General features: G+C 38.5%; 4 long non-coding RNA genes and 1 pseudogene across 4 annotated transcripts; 2 read left to right on the plus strand and 3 right to left on the minus strand.

The window, feature by feature from the left end:
- Window positions 1-1,281: 1,281 nt before the first annotated feature.
- LOC147502740 (uncharacterized) lies at window positions 1,282-17,023 on the plus strand. Its single transcript, XR_015221786.1, has 2 exons — window positions 1,282-2,602; window positions 16,705-17,023. It is a non-coding gene; the product is annotated as an uncharacterized LOC147502740 (long non-coding RNA).
- LOC147502741 (GDSL esterase/lipase At4g10955-like) lies at window positions 8,436-9,515 on the minus strand (annotated as a pseudogene).
- LOC147502742 (uncharacterized) lies at window positions 9,543-10,250 on the minus strand. The gene is made up of 3 exons (XR_015220052.1): window positions 9,923-10,250; window positions 9,738-9,770; window positions 9,543-9,603 (listed from the first exon to the last, which is right to left on the minus strand). It is a non-coding gene; the product is annotated as an uncharacterized LOC147502742 (long non-coding RNA).
- LOC147502743 (uncharacterized) lies at window positions 11,061-13,332 on the minus strand. Its single transcript, XR_015220053.1, has 3 exons — window positions 12,413-13,332; window positions 11,344-11,387; window positions 11,061-11,264 (listed from the first exon to the last, which is right to left on the minus strand). It is a non-coding gene; the product is annotated as an uncharacterized LOC147502743 (long non-coding RNA).
- LOC147502744 (uncharacterized) lies at window positions 14,550-15,846 on the plus strand. The gene is made up of 2 exons (XR_015221785.1): window positions 14,550-15,350; window positions 15,737-15,846. It is a non-coding gene; the product is annotated as an uncharacterized LOC147502744 (long non-coding RNA).
- Window positions 17,024-20,226: the final 3,203 nt, after the last annotated feature.

Genomic DNA, 20,226 nt, shown 5'->3' on the forward strand with positions numbered 1-20,226 from the left:
GCTGCTAATGTCTCCCAACTTCGGGTAGAGAGCCTAATAGAAACAAAGCCTCAACCGTCTCCCAAATTGATCTTCATCAAATGCATCGATTGATGATATTTCGTACTTCATTAAGATGTTCGGACATTGAAGAACCTTCTTGGTACCCGTGGTGCGCAAACTTCTTAACGACTAGCACTTTGTTTCCACCCCGACTTCCTCTCATAAAGGTCTTCGAGTTTCTTCCATAGGTGAAGGCGTGTAGTCTCTTGGGCCACATGGTGAAAGACAACATGTCGTCTATCCATTGTCGAATGTACCCAATAGCTTTTCGTCAAGCTTTTTCCACTCGACCTCATCGGTTTCTTTTACGGTTTTACTCCCTCATTCTCAATGGGAAGTGCCAAGTCCTGCGGTAAAGCAAGTCTTCCATCTTGGCTTTCCGGATGGTGTAGTTCTTCCTATTCGGACATCATCATACGAAAGTGTTCACGGAATGGTCCATCTCTACAAGTTATTTAACCTCAAATCTTCTCTCGGGGAATTTCGTCAAACACCGCCCGACAAAGATTCGGATAACACACCTAAGGCTATTCAACCAAGGCTCGATACCACTTGTTGGGGATTACACCAATACCAATCGGTTCCCCACTACCACGGATAACTTGTATGAACACAATTCAACTCGGGACAAAATCTAAATATCAACTACAACCTATACTAACATGCCCAACTTCGCTAAACAACTATTAACAACGGATAATAATGTAAAGCGGTAAAAGCAAACCACAACACAAAGATTTACCGTGGTTCGCCCAATGATGCCTACTTCCACAAGAGCGGTTCTTAATAAAGTGGGAAGGAAGATTACAATCTCTCCTTTCTGATCTCTCACCTTTACTAGATCACTCTTATCTCTTTCTGAGGGGTTGTATATCGTAAAAGGTTCTCTCTTTGTTTTAGTGCGGATTCCAATCCTTCCGACTTGTTTGGTTATGTTGGTTTAGGTTTTCCAAAACCTTGATTTTTGGTTTTATCTCCAAAACCAAATTTCATGGTCTAACGTAGCAAGGCCCACAAAAAAATATGCTGAAGCGCTGGCGCTTCCCTTTGAGCGAAGAAGTCGTTTGAAGGAAGGCTGGAAAATTTGGCTGGTGGCGCCACTTTGAGCCGGTAAGCCCTATATTCTTGGAGCTCTCGGCGGTAGGCGCCTCATCTGGCCATCGCGACCTGCGCGAAGAATTTGCCCGTTTACGTCCGCTTCGGTTTCTCTCCTCATGTGAGGGATAACTCCAACAGTTACTGGATACTGGAGTCTGGTGGAGAGCAAGTCAAGAGCAGCAGCCTTGTAGGAAGAACCTGTTTCCTTTAATGCGTTGTTCAATGAAGTTTTCAGCTAACAAGAACAAGTGCAATCTAGTACAATCTATGGATGCAGTGATACACACACATACACTCATACAGAAACACTAAGAAGAAAACTTAATGTGTTTATTGTATGGATTTTCCTTTTAATTTGCTAGCTCGCATAGTCTTTATTTCATTAAATTGATAATAATGTTGTTCGGATTGCATAGTTTGAGTTGTGATTATCTCCGGTATAAGCAATCAAAGTACATAGACAAGCTAAATTTTGTCCTCAAGGCATAAGGAAACTTCTGGCTGTATTGTTTTCTTCAACTTGCTCTAGATCCCGACGGATCAATGGGAACGCCGAAGCATGACTCTTTAGTACATCAATGGGCACCCTCTTCACACCCAAGATTTTCAACAGTACTTAAAGTAGTTTTTGATTAAAAGATCGTAATATAGACATGTGTTATATGTCGAGAACTTTCTTTCTTAAAAATGTTTGACCATACTTTCGGTTCAGGTTATAGAAGAGAATTGAAGTAAACTAGCTTATTTTTACAGTTTGCAACAGAGCACTCTATCACCAGCCACTGCACTACGATATCTTTTACGTCTAAGCTTAATTAGTGCTTCTTCGATAGTTCCCAAACGACAAGTTCTTTAGCTTCCGCTTGTTACCTGTACATTCAACTTCATTGCCCCACATAGGTGAAACAAGGGTTCTGCTATGAACAATTACATTAAAGAAACATAACTTGGGTTCATTTGTACTCCTTCGGAGTCCAATTTCCCTAATCTGCCGCTTTCCAGGATCATACAAAACCAACTCACCCCAATTACAATCAAATAGAACTTTTCCACACTTCAAAAGGCACAGTGGCCTCAAATGAGCCACGTTGTCATGCATCGATATCTCATATTGTCTAGTCCAAGACTCATGTACTCCATACTGCTTCATTGTCCATACCTCAACAACATGTTTAGGAGAGGAATAATCGACCGCAGAAAGACAACCTCCGAAGGCACCAATATTTACATACACTAACACTAACACTAGCACATGCTTGAAGGTAATAGAATAAGTTGAAACTTCTCTTTTGCAAGATCAAAAGAACCAATTTGCGATTGACAACCAAGTTCGTCCCGCTTCAACAACAACCAGTGAAAAGCACCATTCGTGGAAATGTATTCGTCATCGCGTGGGGGATATGGGACCCTTCTAATCCTTCTCCATGAACCTGAACCAAGTGTTAACACCTCAGCTTCTAGAGTAAGTTTTTCGTCGTCACTGCTATAACCATTATAATATGCGTCGGTGTAGTTATGAAGTACGAATGCTAATATCTTGTACTCGTTAAGGATATAACTGTGACCAAAACACGAAAAGTAGCATTTTTCAATCGTTTTGGTACTAAAAGATGGAAGCTTCGAGATGTGTCCTGTGAAAGGATTCCAAACATAAATAGGTTCTTGAGGCAATTTTAAGTTAGTTAAACAAAGCAACCCATTACAGGAAGTCAGGAACCTTCAACCCCGAAGGACATATGCTGAATGGGTGGTTCAAGGAGGGGTCGTTGTGGTTGAAGGACGGGTGGTATTGGAAGAGGCTTTACTGCCTCGTCAGTACAGCCAACATTCTCAGCAGTATACAACTTCGTCGTGGGAGAAATCTGAAATCCAATATGGTAGGGATCAGGGTAGAAGTTAAGGTTAATATGTTTGACTTTGATGGAGTCCTTGACGAGTAGTAAAAGATAAGGGTCGTTTACAAGGGGTGCGCAAGCGAAGTGCATAGAAACTAGGTAGGGATCAGATATTATAGTTTGCCATGATTTGCAAACACACATGCATCGAAGGAGATACTGTAGTGGACGTATTCGTGAGATACAATGTTATAGGTGGCAAGGGGGTCGCATGCAGCATAAGGAAGAGGAGTCATGATGCAGCGGATCAGGTCCGCGGTAACCTAACTGCCTAACTGTCGAGAACTGCCTAACTGCCGAGAACTGCCATATATAGAGAGAGAGATGAAGAAGAAGAGGAGGAGGAAGAAAACCAGAGAAAGTGGGAGAGGAGAACTACGGCACAGCTTGATCCTCCGTGAAGGGGTAATGCGTAGGGCAACCCAATGGGTTGGTGATCCATGAAAGACATGTAAGGTGAGAAGGTATGAACAGGGTTCATACAATGGCGCCGTCTGTGGGGATGCAGGGATTACTAGCAGATAAGTTTTCACATCCCATTAAAGTGCCGATACATCACGTTATTATATTTTTTGGGTTCTCTTTGGTAGGGGAATCCACGTTTCTGGTTAAGTTTACTAACAGATTTCGCTCAATCAACCTTGGTTTTGTAGAAGTGATAGAGTGATTCTCACCGTCCTTTTCCGGTTCTCTTAAATTTCGGTTTGTCCCGAATTAGATTTGGTTTTCTCTGTTCTGGGGGAATCAACTTTTCTGGATAGAGGAGCTTACAGACCAATATGCTCTGAGGGGCTGAGAACGAGACGCGATGTCTCTTTATCTTACTAACCTGATATCGCTAATCTTTGCTTTGACGATCACTAGTGGATTTTGGTGGGAACGTTCTATGCTAGTAGGGGCATGATATATCACTAGTGGAGCTATATACAATAAATGGAGCTGTCAAAAATGAAGTTATTCTACTTGTTGGCCGGCTATTGCATGGTGTCCGATGTGGGAGTTGAAGTTTTGAACCCATTTATCATAGCTGTTGTGTGGTCTTGGACGTGAGGCTGCCAATATAACTCTATGACTCAGCGTATGTTGTAAACGTTTAAGTGCTCAGCAGAGGTGCTTGTCATTGTGCTTTCCAAACAGCTTGTCATTTGCGGTAGCACTTGACGATATAGCTGAATGTAGAAGGGAATTTGGTGAAAGCAGAGGATGAAATCTATGCTTGCTACTCAGTGGAATCAGTTGATTCATTCTGGAAAACTATAGAAAGGTTCTATTGTTAGGCTGTCTCAGTTTGTTAGCCAAACTATTCAGAATCGCCAATACATCGACGGCTATAAAGTTTAGAGGCAAAGGAACAAGAAGATCTAGAGTTTGAAATTGAGATTTATGGATTGGAGCGTTCGAAGACAAATGGTAAGATGATTACAGAAAAGGTGCAAAGAGGTATACCGCGGCAGGTAACTTGTTTATTTTATCGTCATGTACATGATAGACCGACGAGTAGTGACTTAGCCGTCAACTAGAGTTACAATGGGGGCAAGCGAGACTTGTCCACAGACAAACCACCAATGTTAAGTGACCATTGGGGAGCAAACCCAAGGCCGGACCAGCCATCAGCATCACAATCTGAGTCCATGACCATACTGGGGTAGTCGATTCCTGTTCCTATCATATACTGGGGGCAAGCAAGCCTTGTCCCCATCCTTGGTAGAGATGTATGTAGGGATAGGCTGAGTGGTCCCTGTACATCGTGATATTCCGTGGAGCTATTCGCTCTAGGAGTCCGCAGACCACGAGGGGGAAAACAGGGCTGTACACCTTAGGGTAAGACGGGTTGTACATAATCTTGAGCACATTATCGCCATTAGTCTGGTATGCAAATGTTTATGCGGAATATCATTCATTGAATCTCACATGTTATTTGTACAACACTCGAATATGAAAGTTTTAGGTTACAGAGAAAGAGAAAGATTTGCGGAACAGAGTTGAGATTGAGCTGGTGTTGAGAGATGGATCCATCTCACCACATCTACTACCTTATTTGCATACACTATATTATCATCAAAGAGTTTCTTATCGCATTAAATGTATGTTGCATGTTATAACATTGAGTAAGACCCGAGTCGAGCCCCGTACTAGCTATACGGGGAACCTCGGAGTTTTTATTTAGTTTTTCAATTAAAAGGGAGGAAGCTTGTTTTTAGATATTGCTAAGGGAGCTGAGGGATGATAGTTTGTGTTAAATGTTGTATCAATGAAATAGAGAGCATACTTCTTCAAATTGTTTAATGAGTATTGGGCTATAAACAAAGACAGCGGGGGGGATGAGCCCTTCGCGGACTAGATGTCCGAATCAAACTTCGGGGGCAAATTGAGGGTGCCTCTAAGCCGCAGAGGGGGGATGAGCCCTTCGTGGACCGCAGATGTCCGAATCAAGCTTGGGGCAAAATGAGTTGCCTCTAAGCCGAGAGAGGGGGATGATGAGCCGCCGTGGACCGCAGATGTCGAATCAAGCTTGGGGCAAATTGAGTGCCTCTAAGCCAGAGAGCGGGGGGGATGAGCCCTTCGTGGACCGCAGATGTCCGAATCAAGCTTGGGGCAAATTGAGCTGCCTCTAAGCTAGAGAGCGGGGGGGATGAGCCCTTCGCGGACTAGATGTCCGAATCAAACTTGGGGGCAACCCCAACAAGCTTCACAGGTGATCAAAGAAAGCGGGGGGGATGAGCCCTTCGCGGACTAGATGTCCGAATCAACTTGGGGCAACCCGAACAAGCTTCACAGCTGATCAAAGACAGCGGGGGGGATGAGCCCTTCGCGGACTGTATGTTTGAATTAACTTATGCAGTGAGTTCTTTGAAAGAGAGTTGAGGGGGGGACACATCATCCGCGGACATAGTAGTGGGCCATGTGAAGGAGAGAGTTGCCTGGGATGAGACACGCCACGGATATAGTGGTGAGTTATGTGAGGGAGAGTTGATGGTGGGTTGAGACACATCGCGGACATGCTAGGGGAGTTCAATAAAGGGAGAGCAGGGGCAAATAACTTGGTAACGCGAGAGCAAAACCGAAGTCATCGTTGATGACACCACCTAGTTTAAGGCCGTGGAAAAACAAACCGGGGCAAGCCGTCAATATATTCCTTGCTATATGAGTGGAGCAAGTGGGAGGAGCCATCCGTGGACCCTCTTGTCCAAAACAAGCGTTGGTTGGACACACCCTTAAACTAATAGGGCTTAAAATTTCAAGAGATGAGCTGAGAAAATATCAATATGAGCAAAGTGTATGGTATGTATTAGTTTCGGTCCCATTGATCGCTCACGACCATCAATGGGATCGAGAGGGGCATCTGTAGTGGGCGTGATTCGTGAGATACAATGTTATAGGTGGCAAAGGGGTCGCATGCGGCATAAGGAAGAGGAGTCATGATGCAAATGGATCGGGTCCGCGGTAACCTAACCGCCTAACTGTCGAAGCGCCTAGCCGCCAGAACCGCCATATATATAGAGAGAGAGGTGAAGAAGAAGAGGAGGAGGAAGAAAACCGAGAAAGTGGGAGAGGAGAACTACGACACGACTTGATCCTCCGTGAAGTGGGGCACGAGGGCAACCCAATGGGTTGGTGATCCATGAAAGACATGTAAGGTGAGAAGGTATGAACGGGGTTCATCTGAGATACCTAATTTGTAACTCCGGAGAATATGTTCAAGGAAATTTCTTCCGAGAGATTCCATGAACACCTTTGTTTTATGATCCTTCTTGAATCGATAATATACGTGGCGTTCTTCTCGTGCGCTTCTATTCATGTTTAACAACCTTTTTTCTCAGAAAATTAACCAAGAAATGGGCGCCAGCCCCCTCAATCCAATCCGGTTACATATAAACTCCTCCCTCACGAACATACCTATATAACCTCCCTATTATTTACACCTTGCTAATTAACCTCCCTGTTTTCAGATTACTAGCCATTTGGCCCGGCCTATGGCCGGACTTGCTACATAGATAGCTAATGACTCAAAAGCCTAAAGTTCACTTGAATAAATAATATATGTATATTGATAGCTAATGATTCATTGCATACTCTGTTTGAAGGGTTTATGTTTTTCTATTTTTTTTTTAAAAGAATTGCAAGTTCTCAAACTTTGATCTAGTAAGTATAATGCGTACATTTTTTCTGGCTGATGCATCAGCAGTAGCGAAAGACAAATCGATGTCAATTTCAAATCTAGATGAGAGTCCTACCTTAACTTTCTCAGCTGCTTGACAAAATATTTGGACAACTAACTTGCCGATTGTAGTATCAATCAGCACTCCACAAATAAAAATCAATATAATTACACTTCACAGTCAAAGTAGCAATTAAAACGCATTCGAAAAGGTCAAGCCAACATTGCACTTGGTGAGGTCTCGACTGGCAGTATCAAAGGTGACATCAATATATACCAAGCGCAAGAATAGTAAAAGTGTAAAACCGTTGCCTTCATTCCAAGGCCTAGACTAAGTTACCACAAAGAAACATGTTTTTTGACGTACCACAACTAATTTAAGCCGATTAATCATAATCTCTCAGATAGTTCAATCGATGAGAACTTAACTAAGTACTTGACAATACTATACTAAAAACAAACAATGTATATTTTATCATTAGAGCAAACAATTTAGAACCTAACAATGCAAAGATCTAAGTTTTATAACAATACTACTACTTGATTGAGTAGTAGTATTGTTATCAACTGTCACGGGGATGAGATGGGAAGATGAAGTGTTGTTTGGGTTTTGGAAAGAGGTGCGGTGGGTTTTAGATAGTGTTTTGTTTGCTGTGGATTCTCAAAAAAACATAATAATAAAAATAAATAATAATAATAATCTCTATTAGATGTTGTTTCCTGTTTTTTTTTTGCCGATTCATTGTTTCATTTTTTTTATCCTGATTCTCATGGGTAGTTAAAATTTTATTTCTCCTATTTTCTCGTGACTAATTTTGGGTACTTAAAATTTGCTAACGTGGACAGTCTCAGAAGTCAGGAAAAAGAACTGCTAAAGACTAACTATTTGGCCCAGCCTATGGCCGGATTTACAATTTTTTAAAATTGACTTTATGCTAACTATATTTTTCAGTTTATTATTATTATTATTATTATTTTATGATTAAGTAGAAATGGATATTATAGTAAACATTAAAAAGCATGGATAATATTCCAAATATTTATATATATAAAAAAAATATAATACTCGTGGTTGTTATGCATGATTATTTGTGGCTGTTTTGGGTTTTAATTGATATTTCATGACATCAACAACAACAAAAAATGATATAAAGGGACAGACTCCTGTAAATTGAGAGTTTACACTTCAATGATATTAAAGTAAATTAAAACAAATTAGCAAAGGGCGCAAGCACTTATTGTTATTGAACCTTTCCTTGAGTTGGTGTGGTGTATGGAGGGTATACAATGACAATCACCGGTTTGTTTATGCTTATGAGCTTGCTATTGTGAAGAGTCAATGAAGCTCCTCCGTCATCGGACCACCACCGCACCAACCCATGAGCCTCAAGAAACTTCTGTTTTCCCTTGGACATCACAAAAAGCTTTTTGCAGCGGCTTGACCATGAGAGGGATTGGTGTTTTCCTTATTAGAGTCATCGGCCGCTTTGGCATGGACATTAGGATTCCCTCTTTGGTTCATTATAGTAGCAACATATGTTATTGACATATAGATGTGGAACCCATTTTCCACACAGGCTAGAATTGCGGGCTTCTCCTCATAGTTGTCCGACTCCGGCCTTTGGAGGGAAGAATAGATTTGAATCTTTTCCAAGCAAAGCCGGCTTTCTCTCCAATAGATCTTAGGTTCATAGCTATGTAACAGAAGGTGGGTTGGACAAGTGTGTCTCCACGAATAGTCCTTGTTTGGCTAGCGTCTTACCCACTTGGAGAGCAAAGCCAGCCCCTAATGAATGTCCTGCAATGCATACATTAGTACTTCCATACTTTTCTACTATCAATTTGAGAGCTTCAAGTGTTGTGCTAAATCTTACAGAACTTTTCAAGCTTTCCCAAGCTAGGAAACGAAGGTCATCCTCGATATCTCTTCTAATGGTTGGGCTCTTCAGTAACATTCCTCTGAGAGCTAGAACAGCTCTTGGTGTACCACTGGGTCTCATTAGGATGAAATCAGACAGAGCGGTCCCATTCTAACCTTGAGTGCCGGATATCTGTAGAGTATTTGTGATTGTCTCCCCGAAGTGAAGCACTACCAACAACACTCCTGTGGAAGCTCTCGCTAAAGAAGTCGCACTCAAGGAAATGAATGCATCTCGAACATCCTCCCTAGATACTATCCCCGATAAAAATATTGCAAGTCCTCCGCCCGGGTGGTGTGGTGGTGGGAGCTTGATGTACCGGCGGTGAAAGTATCTCGAACCGCCCGTGAAGTGTGACCACACCTCGGTTGGAGTGGTCGGGTCTGATGCAAGATGTAACATTTACAACCGTGTCGCCACCATCGAAAGTACACAAACTCCCCGCCTCTTCACCTTGCGTAGTTTGACACACAGTCCATTATATCAGCACCTGAGGATACCTCCAGAACATGAGATCTCAGTGCATTTGGACTGTCCCGAGTAACAATTATTAATTGCATTGATGCTTTTAACTTTAAAGAAATTGTTTTGATATGAAAATGCTTTTAGTGAGGCAGACCTTACCCAAGGAACTGACTTCGCGATTCAACCCTCGCTCTGCAAAATTTAAAATTCTCAAAGTGCAACTCAAATTGCCAAGTACAAAGTGTCTGTTACAATGATTCTTTGTGAGCTGTGCTAGGCCTACTAACAAAATGTTTATGCTCACTACAACTGATATAATGAATAACATTTTAAGACGGCCATACCTTGTATTCCCATGGTTGTGTTCGTCTTGCATTCCATAACTGATAAAGCGTTTTCGGAAAATCAAAAGATCAAGTTGTTCATTAGAAAAGAATGAAACAGAAATATGTAAAGAGAAAAATTAAAGAAACCCAAATACAAAAATTAGGGAAGTTTGTACCTCTAGCAAAATGGGTTCCTTCGACTGCTACTAATTAAAAGATATACATACAAAATACTCATCTACTCCAAAATTAAATTGAAAGGTACTATCTAGTATCTATTGAAAAGTAACAATTATCCAAATTTCCAATTTGAAGAGGAAGAAAATAATCTTATTGACAATCGTATTCAATCGAAAGCAAAGAAACAAAATAAAACTGGAAGAAAGAAAGTGAGACGGTGTTTCACGATGTTTGTAGAAGATATAGATTTGGATGGCGTCAACATTTGTTGTCCCGGTCGTCACCCTTTGGCTGTCAATTTGATTTGCTTCTTTGCCCTGCATCGTAGAAAGGAACACAATCCATTTGTGAGTAAGAAGGACGAAGTTAAGGTTCATGAAAACAGCTCAACAATGTGATCTCACATTTTTACATTTGTTCTCATATTTTCAATGGATTTATGTCTGCCTAAATCTTGATTCATAATATAATTAAACAAAACAAATTTTATGCACGCCCCTAATCGATGAAGCATAAAACTCGCCCCAAAACCTCACACTTAACAAAATCACAATGAATCCTTAGAAATTCATATATACATCAGAAATTTATAGAAAATAAGAAATTGACAAATATTGCTTACTTCTATCTTTTCCTCTTCCCATGGTAGCAACGGCAGGTGAGGCGGCGGCATCTTTAGCTGGCGATAGAGAGCATTGCAGCAATCCTCTTGGCCTCATCATCGGGTTCCATTGGGTCCATCATAACGGTCTCCTTTGTGGCGGTTCACGCCGCTCGACTCTGTCTTCTTAGGGGTCAGACCAAGAGCGATCATCCAATTCTATGGAGTAAAGCAAAGATCAAAAGCACCCACGCGAGAATATTCCCATTGTTGAACTATGCCATCCACAATTACAAATAAGCTATAAATGAAAAAATATGTGGTGGGGCACCCAATTCCCAATTTCAACAATAGATACTCCCATTAAATGATTGTCATGTACCTGCTGCTTTGAAGTCCTTTGGTAAGCGGTCCTTAGCATCCCACAGTGCATCAATCTCCTCACGAATATTTGATCGTCTAAAAAAAGTGTTAAACATAACTCTGAACATCATTTCCTCACGTATGAGATCTTCAAACGGAAAATTGTCAAACTCAATAGACCTTTGCCAATCAATTCCCCACCCGACTTCTATAAATCTGATACAAAGCAATGATCACAACTGATAGAGCAATGATCACAATAACATCTCTTCGGTATGTTATCGATCTTACTAACATATTTTTACCAATTCACTTTGTTGGAGCTTGCTTCCTTTGATCCTACAAAGAAGAAGAAGAAGAAAAAGGTTGTGATCAGGATCCGGCAGATGAAAGCAGATGAAAGTGGATTTTGCTGAATTCAAAATGGCCCCATTTCTTCGATGGCTCCTTAGCAACCCTGCTCTTGCATAGAGTAAGATTCTCTTTTAATATTTCCAAAGATAAACTGAGTTGTCTTATTACCTCCCTCTTCTCTTCATCTTTCTGCATGAGTTGCTCTTTCGAATCTGTTCTCCTCTTTGAGCCTCTCTATTTCATCTCTCGGCTTAATGACTTGGCTTTGGTAACTAATTTCACGGCCTTTGCTTCCATTCTATTAACTGGGCATCCTCTTGTTCGTGGTCATCAACTTCGGACTCCCACACTCTTCTTTCTCGACTTTTGTATCGGATGAATTTCTTCCTCTTATTCGGGACCATCAACTTCGGACTCCCCAACTCGAATAAGTCTACGAGTAGCTATCAAGCCTTTGGTGTTGTTCTAAATCAGTTTATAAACACAACTATAAGGCCGATTTGGCATTCTTTGAAATCATGACTGTTTTTGTCTTCAATGTCAACGGTGTATATTTGTAAGGACAACCAATGTAAGCACATATGTATTACGAGTATCACGACCCAACATTGAAAGGATTGATTCCATAATCTACTTGATTTAATAATATTGCAATTTTATATCGTGGTCAAAAGCTATAGAGAAATTATATTGTTTTCTTAAGTCAGAACTTGAAGTAGGTGAATCTTGCTTTTCGGTTCAATAGGTTATTACTATCAATCATAGTGTTTGCATTCACATTAAAGCATATACAGAAGTATATATATTCAAATTAGATAAGGATTGAAGTTTATTGATGGATGATCTTACGTCCATTTTAGAAACTGCAAACACTACATATATATTAAGCTGAAATATTTTATTAATAACTATAACAGTTTTAAACGGGCACGTGGTTTCACTATATGGATCAAATCCATCCTTCTTTCGAATAAAAAAAAGTAACTGTTCGCCAGAGATGGAAATCATACCTTTGATCATGTCAACTTTATCAGAATTGCTTAATGCTTTTGACATCTTGGCGGCATCTTCATCAAATGGTATATTGGTAGTCACCGTCTTGGAAACCGAAGAGCTTCAAATGGCTGTTCAGACACAGAAATCTTGAAGATGTGGATCCAACGAAAAAATGACAGGGTCAAATACTAATATGTTACACAAAAAGAATGCAAATATTAAAATTTGGAATATAATCCAATATAGCTTAGCTTGCTCTATTTGGATATACCGATATACTAAAAATCATCTGTGAGGAGAAACCTGTGAGAATTCAACATGGGGGAAAATGCAACTAACCAACCAAATATCTAATGCAAAACTTCAAAATGCGGAAAAACAACAACAAACCTAAAGAAGAACTCTAGGCTCAACTACCTTGGCTACCATATTAAAGATCCCAATTCTAGGCAAGAACATACGCACCGGATGATAAGCCCAGGTTGCAATGACCTAAATCGAGTTATTTATGCTCAATGCTATATTAATTTCAATATGCTAGCCTAGAACTGAAACAAAACGAATGTTTTAACCTTTTAAGGAGCTCATCCCTCGGGTCCCTATCTAAGCGGCACCCTCACGTAATGCGTGTTTGAGACAGAGAGATGGATCATGGAAATAAATCAATATAAACATAATAGCATTACAAAGCAAAATTAACTCATCAAGTGAAAGTGGAATTTATATGGGTATAAAGATAAAGACAAACCAAAATCTGTGGACACCATGCCACTTTTAATATCTTTCCACAGTATTCTCCTTTACATCCTCCCACGATCCATCTCTAACCAATGAATAATGTTAGGTACCATCTTTCTAGTATATGCCAAATATAAACTTCTTCAGATAACTTAAATTGATAGAATTATAGCAAAATTGTACTAAATACCAAATATAGCTCAAATCCAAGAATTTGAAAGAAGGTAAATCAAGGCAACACTTCGAGCCTTGGTTCAAAGCAAAAGCGATTGGGAGTGAAGGGGAAACTTCTTGCTAATGGGGCACTTCGTGACCATTTCCCACGCCTATGGTTCATGTCAAACATGAGAAGAGCTGGTGAACCGTAACTCAGTATGTAGATGACATCAATTTGTTCCATCGCTAGCAAATACATCATCAAACTCACCAAATCCTTGAAAAAAATTTATGAGGCATCCGTGAAACCTCAAGCCACTCGGTCGTTAAGAGTCCGGATACCAATTCCCTTTATTATGTCGGATCGCTCATGTTTCCCAATTCCACCCACCATTACCGGCTTATCCTTGAGGTTCATTAGGCGACCCACGTAAGAGAGAAAGGCACCGGAATATAAGTGCATCAATGAATCAGGGCAATACCAGTTATTGAGATTGAACCTAATTAGCCTGTGGCGGGTTTTGGGCCAGTTCGTGCCTCCTCCAGTAGAATAGATCAAGAAATATAGAACACCATCACATATCACACTCTCATCACCGCCCCTCCAACTTGTTAACACCTCTGTATATGAAGTCTTCCACAATGTTGTATCTGAATCATATAAACATAACCAACAACAATATATTAATACATAACATGTCGTTCGTATTATGAAAACATTATTACATAATAATAATAATAATAATAATAATAATGAAAAAATGTAAAGATTGAATTAAAAAAGAAAGAACTACCTGATTTTGACACGTCCATATTTTGAGAACAAACGATCCAAATCATATTGATTTTGGAAGAAGAGATGAATAAGAAAGAGGGTTTGAAGAGATGAATTTTACTCAGAAAGAGGCTATTGGGCTATTAGTGTCATATTTTATCATTTGTAAGCATTGTATCAGCTCTTCCTCCAAAATCGTTAGTCCATTTGGAAGAATCTCACCAAACAGTTTCCTCTCTAACTTCTTCAATTAGTGTCACTGTAACTTAATACCTTCAATATTGAAGTTCCGGTCACATATTCCTCTTATGTACTCCTTTTGCGAGATCTCCTCCTTTTGCACCTCGGAAAGCTTATCATGTAATGCGAGCATATCTTCAACTTTTTCACCTTCAATAATGCTTTCATACTTTCCCCAAAGTAGTAGTAGGAAGCTTCTTCAAAAGTGCTCACCATTTGTTGGACTTGCGGTTCCTAAAAGCATGCTTCAAAGTCATTAACAACACTTCAGAGGAGGATATTCTGAGAAAGGCGTCATCTTGAGAGAGTTTGAAGAGATGATTTTTTTTATTTTTTGAGAGTTCAATTATTTTGGAAGAAGAATAAGAGAGAGAATTTGAAAGTGACGATTTTTTTTTTTTTTTTTTTTAGAGTTGGGAGTGTTTTGTATAATTGAAAAAGAGTATAGAGATAGGTTTTTAACTATTTTGGGCTACGAACAATTGAAATAGGGCGTAGAATTCATTTTTTTAGTTAAAATCTGATGTGTCAGTATGAGAGAAAAAAGGGGGGCTGACGTGGGTCACTGGGAGCATTCTCAACTACTCAGTATTAATGGTCTTTGATGAGCAATTTGCGGTCTAATTCTTATCCCCCGAAATTTTCTATTTCCCATTCTACCCTTTTCATTAAATCAAACCCTTAAATTAACTAGAGATCCTTACATTGAAGAACAACTCTCTGATAAAGCAGACAAACAACAAAGATTCTTCAACCTTACACTAAAAAAGAACACCGATTTCATTGTGACAAAAAATAGGTTTATAGATAACCATTTTATAGATACAAAATTGAGTGGGGGACTAGGGGAGAAGTTGAATCTACTTATTGCTGGTAGTGTATTTGTGGAAATGCTCATGTGGAATACAATTGTATGAACCACAATCATTTGTAGTTAAATTACATTGAAGAACAACTCAAGACAAAGCAGCTGGGAAAGCTGGGACCTGGTTTTGGTTTCGGCGCCGGCTGTGGTGTCGGTTTCGGCTTCGGTCTCATGGGAGGTACCCATTGTTTTGGATATATCGTTTATGAAATAGTCAATTGCTGTTAAAAAAAGACTAGTTATTTCGACCAAATGGGGAGTTTCTCATCTACTCCTTGAACTATTTTCAGTTTGGGGTTACAGTGTTTTCACGATTGACATTCAATCAATATATAACTAATTCGACCACTGACATAATGCTACATAACATCTTTCTATTAGATAGACGATCAAGTTTAGGAAGCAAGTTGCTGATTTTAGTTGCATCAAACCAGAAATATTTTATCTGATATTAACAAAAGAGTTTACTTTTTTGTTGTGATTACTGACACAAATGAAATTAGGACTTAGTGTCTACTGTACTTCAATGAGTTTGTGGCTGCTGAGTTACTATGGTTTCCATAGGTGCAGGTTTAGGTCCAGGGATACCTGGGTTACAGTTTGGATTTGGTATTGGTGCTGGATGTGGAGTTGGTTTAGGATTTGGTTATGGTGTAGGAAGGGGAGTTGCACACGATGAGAGTCGTCGCTACACCAATATTGGAAAGTTATTCCATGGCCCTGGATATTTGCCTTCTCATGAGTTGCTGTCAGAAGAGCTTTCAGTAGATTCATTCACTCTAATGTTGAATGAGATGCTAGAAAATATATCTCGTCTCATTTTCTAGTCGTCTTGCTTCTTAGGTTTGGCCTTTTCGAAGTTATTTATAGTTCTACCTTATTGCTCGTAATTCATATTATTTTGTGATAGTCCTATGCTCGCCCAACTCATTATACATTTCGTCATATTAATTTTTAGTTTCTCAGATGACTTTAACCTTCTATGTGAAAAAGATCCTACAGTCGAAGAAAAAAAAATGATCCTTTACAGATAGCAGAGTTTTCACGTTGTATCAACTTGTTGATATTTATAAATATGCTTTCCTTTATGCGTTTTTGTGTCTTATGATGTGTATGTATGTGCTTCACCTCGAAGTAAGCGGGGACCATTTTTCATCGTCATGAGAGTCTATTAGAAAAATGTCTTTCTCACCATGGGGCTAGTGTGTGCATGCGGGTGCGTCTTGGGTATGCTGGGTCATAAATAAAACCTTTTCAATCTTATTCGTTAAAGAATGAAAAGACGAAAAGAGAAACATAATCTTCATAGTAGTAATTTACCATGGATGACGAACTGATAGGGATTTACTGGTATATCTGATTTATGTCGATATTATTTGTTTGTTTCTTGTTGAGATACCAAATATACATGTTCAGCGTTGACCTGGCTGCAATGCAATTTCGTGCCAACATTAGTCATAGAGTCATACTAGATACATGAGGCCTTTGATAATCGTTTTGTTGATAATCTTGTGAGTCGCCTCGAATTGCAGGGCTACCTTGAGGAATCTGTCCAGTTACTGTCAAACCATCACGAAGTGTTGGGTGATTCAGTTGCTTGGGGGGGTTGTACTATAATATACTTGCTCGGACAGCAGCTACATTTTGAGTTATTTGATTCTACCTGCTGTAGAACTTGTTCAAGCTCCTCTTTCGCGTCATCCGGCTGGCCTTGGTGGCGCTACTCCATTGATTGCTCATTTTGATGTTATATAGACACATTTTGTAAAACTATATTTCTGATCCATTTGAATTTTTATAGGCGTTTTTTTTGACATTTGAGTTCTAACCAGGTGACGCGGGTTATGGAAATATGAATTTACATATGCAAATATGAAGTTACATATGTGAATACAAATTTACATATGCAAATATGAAATTGCATAGACGTTTTTTCTGACATCTGACAGGTAACACAGGTTATGTAAATATGAATTTTCATATGTAAATATAAATTTACATAGGATGACGTCACCGGTTTGTCCTTAAGTCGAAATTATAAGTAAAATTGATGACGTCACCGGTTTTACAAAGAGGGTATTTTTAGTCTTTTTTGGCTTTAATGTTATGTTTTAAATAATAGGGAGGTTTTATGCATGTGTTCGGTTAGAGGGGGTTTTTATGCTGGTTATGTATCAACCAGGGAGATTAAACCCAAAATCTGGAAAATTAACTCAAAACTCCAAAACCCCACTTTTCCTTATATAAGGTTTCAAGATAAATAACTTTAAGCACGCGACAACTTGGGCTCCAAGTTTAATGAGTGATTTTTTGCTCCCAGCGATATTGCTCCAAGGCCTCCAAGGGGACTCTAGAGCCAACCACCTGTCCATCATAACTAGAAACCCAGCCTAGCAGTAACCGACTTTATTTCCAACTTCCTAATTTGTCCCTTACCTTATATCAAAATAAAAATAGAATTTCTCTTCATCTTCTCCACCGAAATACATTGATTCAGCGATCGGGTTAGTTTGACTCTACCTTGTATTCATCAAGTTACGCTCATTCACAACTAAAATCAAACCTTGATTCAGTTTGGTAATTGTGATATTGATATCATATATATTTTTACTAAATTAAAATTTGTAGTGTTTACTCAAAACAGTTGAACAATCTTTGTTTCCTCTGGAAAAAAATAAGGAGGAGGCTGAGAAGCCCATTGCGCACTTTTCTCTCTTTTCATTTTATATTTTATAGGGATAAAATAGGAAGTCAAGATTTTCGATGGTTTTTAGCTATCTGGCTTTCTTATTTTACTGACAGGTGGTTGGCTCTAGAGTCCGCTTGGAGGCTTTGGAGCAATATCGCTGGGAGCAAAAAATCACTCCAAGTTTAATTACCTTACCGACTTCTAAACTTGGACTCCAAGTTTAATTAGCCTTACCGACTTCTTAAAGTGGTCCGTTTTGTTAATAGCTTAATTAACGCCCACCTTTCAGTGGCACCACGTTTCTTGCTTGCTAACATGCAAATACTGAATTGATTATCGAAAAAAAAACATGCAAATAGTGAATTTTATTGTCACTGTGTACACTCTAGCCGCATCGGTGCACTTGAATTACATGGATGTGATTCTATCCCCAGCAGGTATAATAAGTATCAGACTACGTTTTAACTTTTAAGTGGGTCTATCTAGCAATTTTCTTACAGTGTACTAGTGTAGTATAATAACTAGATTTTGGACCCGGGCATACGCCCGGGATCTATTAAATATTTTGTGTGTTGAAAAGGCTTTACAAAATGTCTCACACAAATTTTCAAATCAGAATATATTTTCATTGAAAATAAACCGAAATACGTTAATGAACAGCGATTATGGTGGATAAGTACTTGGAAACTAAATGATCAAATTGAGATAGCCTCTTCACTTTGTGGTTTAGAATATTAATCCGTAATTTTCAAATGGAATTATCTTAAACTCGATCTAGTTTGTATAATAGTTTTATTTGATTTGTGGTGATTTAACGGCAAATTTTCGAATAAGAATATATTTTTATTGAAAATAAACCGAAATCACTAAAACAGATTGATTGTTTCCATATCCTCAAAAAATACACTACTCCCACTTGAAAAGAGTTATCACATGAACGTGTCCTACGAACGGTTGCCGTTATATTAAATTATTCTAAAAAATATTAGCAACTATGCATAACTATGAGATATGAAAATTATATTAATTACTCATTTAAATTTCTTGAACCACTCTCTATAAAAATGAAGCACCAAACCTTGATAAAACTCATCGACTTATTTTTATTGTTAGGTTTAATAATTGAAGTTTTGTGAGAATGCCCAATGTGGCGAAGATAATATTGAAGCTACTTAAACAGTAAGGCATTCACAATCACAATAAAATAATTATAATAAACACTACTTAAAATGCAAACTATATTTGTCGAGACATTTATTCCCCTACATATAATACAAATATGTTTTAAAGTTATTAGTTCAATGCATTTGTATCAAGTTTCTGATTTTCCATTAATTATTCTTTGAGGTTACAATTTCTCATTAATTATTCTTTGAGGTTAGTTTAATGCAGTTGCATTACGTTTCCGATTTCTCGTTAATTATTATTGGAGGTTAGTTTAGTGTAATTGTATCCACTTTATGATTTTCCGTTAGTTATTCATTAATGTTAATTCAGTACAGTTGCATCCAGTTTTCGATATTTCGTTAATTAGTATTTGAGATTAGTTCATTGCATTTGCATCTAGGTTTCAATCTCTAGTTAATTACTCTTTGAGGTTAGTTCAATACATCTGCATCCAGTTTATGATTTTCCGTTAATTGTTTTTCTAGGTTAGTTCGATAGTTTACAATTTCTATACAGTTTGCATACATGTAAGAGTCTGTTTTTATAAACTCACTTTCATTTTGGGTTCCTAATTACTCGTAATTACTCATGTGAGAAGGCTAAAAAAGTGGGCATTTATGCTTTGAGGTCAGTGCGATGCAGTTACATCCGACTTCCGATTTCTAGTTAACTATTTTTTGAGATTATTTCAATGCATTTGCATCCAATTTCTGATTTCCCGTTAGTTAATCTCTGATTTTAGTTTAGTATAGTTGCATCTAGTTTTTTGTTTTCCGTTAATTATTCTTTAAGGTTAGTTTAATGCAGTTGCATCCACTTTCCGATTTTATGTTAATTGTTATTTGAGGTTAGTTCAATGCATTTGCATCAAGTTGCCGATTTTCCGTTAATTATTTTTTTAGGTTAGTTCAATGTAGTTACATCAAATTTATAATTTCCCATTAATTATTCATTTAGTTTAGTTCAATGCAGTTTCATCCATTTATCAATGTTTCGTTAATTAGTCTTTGAGATCAGTTCATTGCATTTGGATCTGATTTTCAATTTCCGTTAATAACTCTTTAAGGTTAGTTCAATTATATAACATCTAGTTTCGATTATTTATGCTTTGAAGTTAGTTCGATACAATTATATTCGGTTTCTGATTTCCCGTTAACTATTCTTGGAGGTTATTTCAATATATTTGCATTTAGTTTCG

Source organism: Coptis chinensis, chromosome 4 (genome assembly GCF_015680905.1).
Source record: "Coptis chinensis isolate HL-2020 chromosome 4, ASM1568090v1, whole genome shotgun sequence".
NCBI classification, from domain to species: domain Eukaryota; kingdom Viridiplantae; phylum Streptophyta; class Magnoliopsida; order Ranunculales; family Ranunculaceae; genus Coptis; species Coptis chinensis.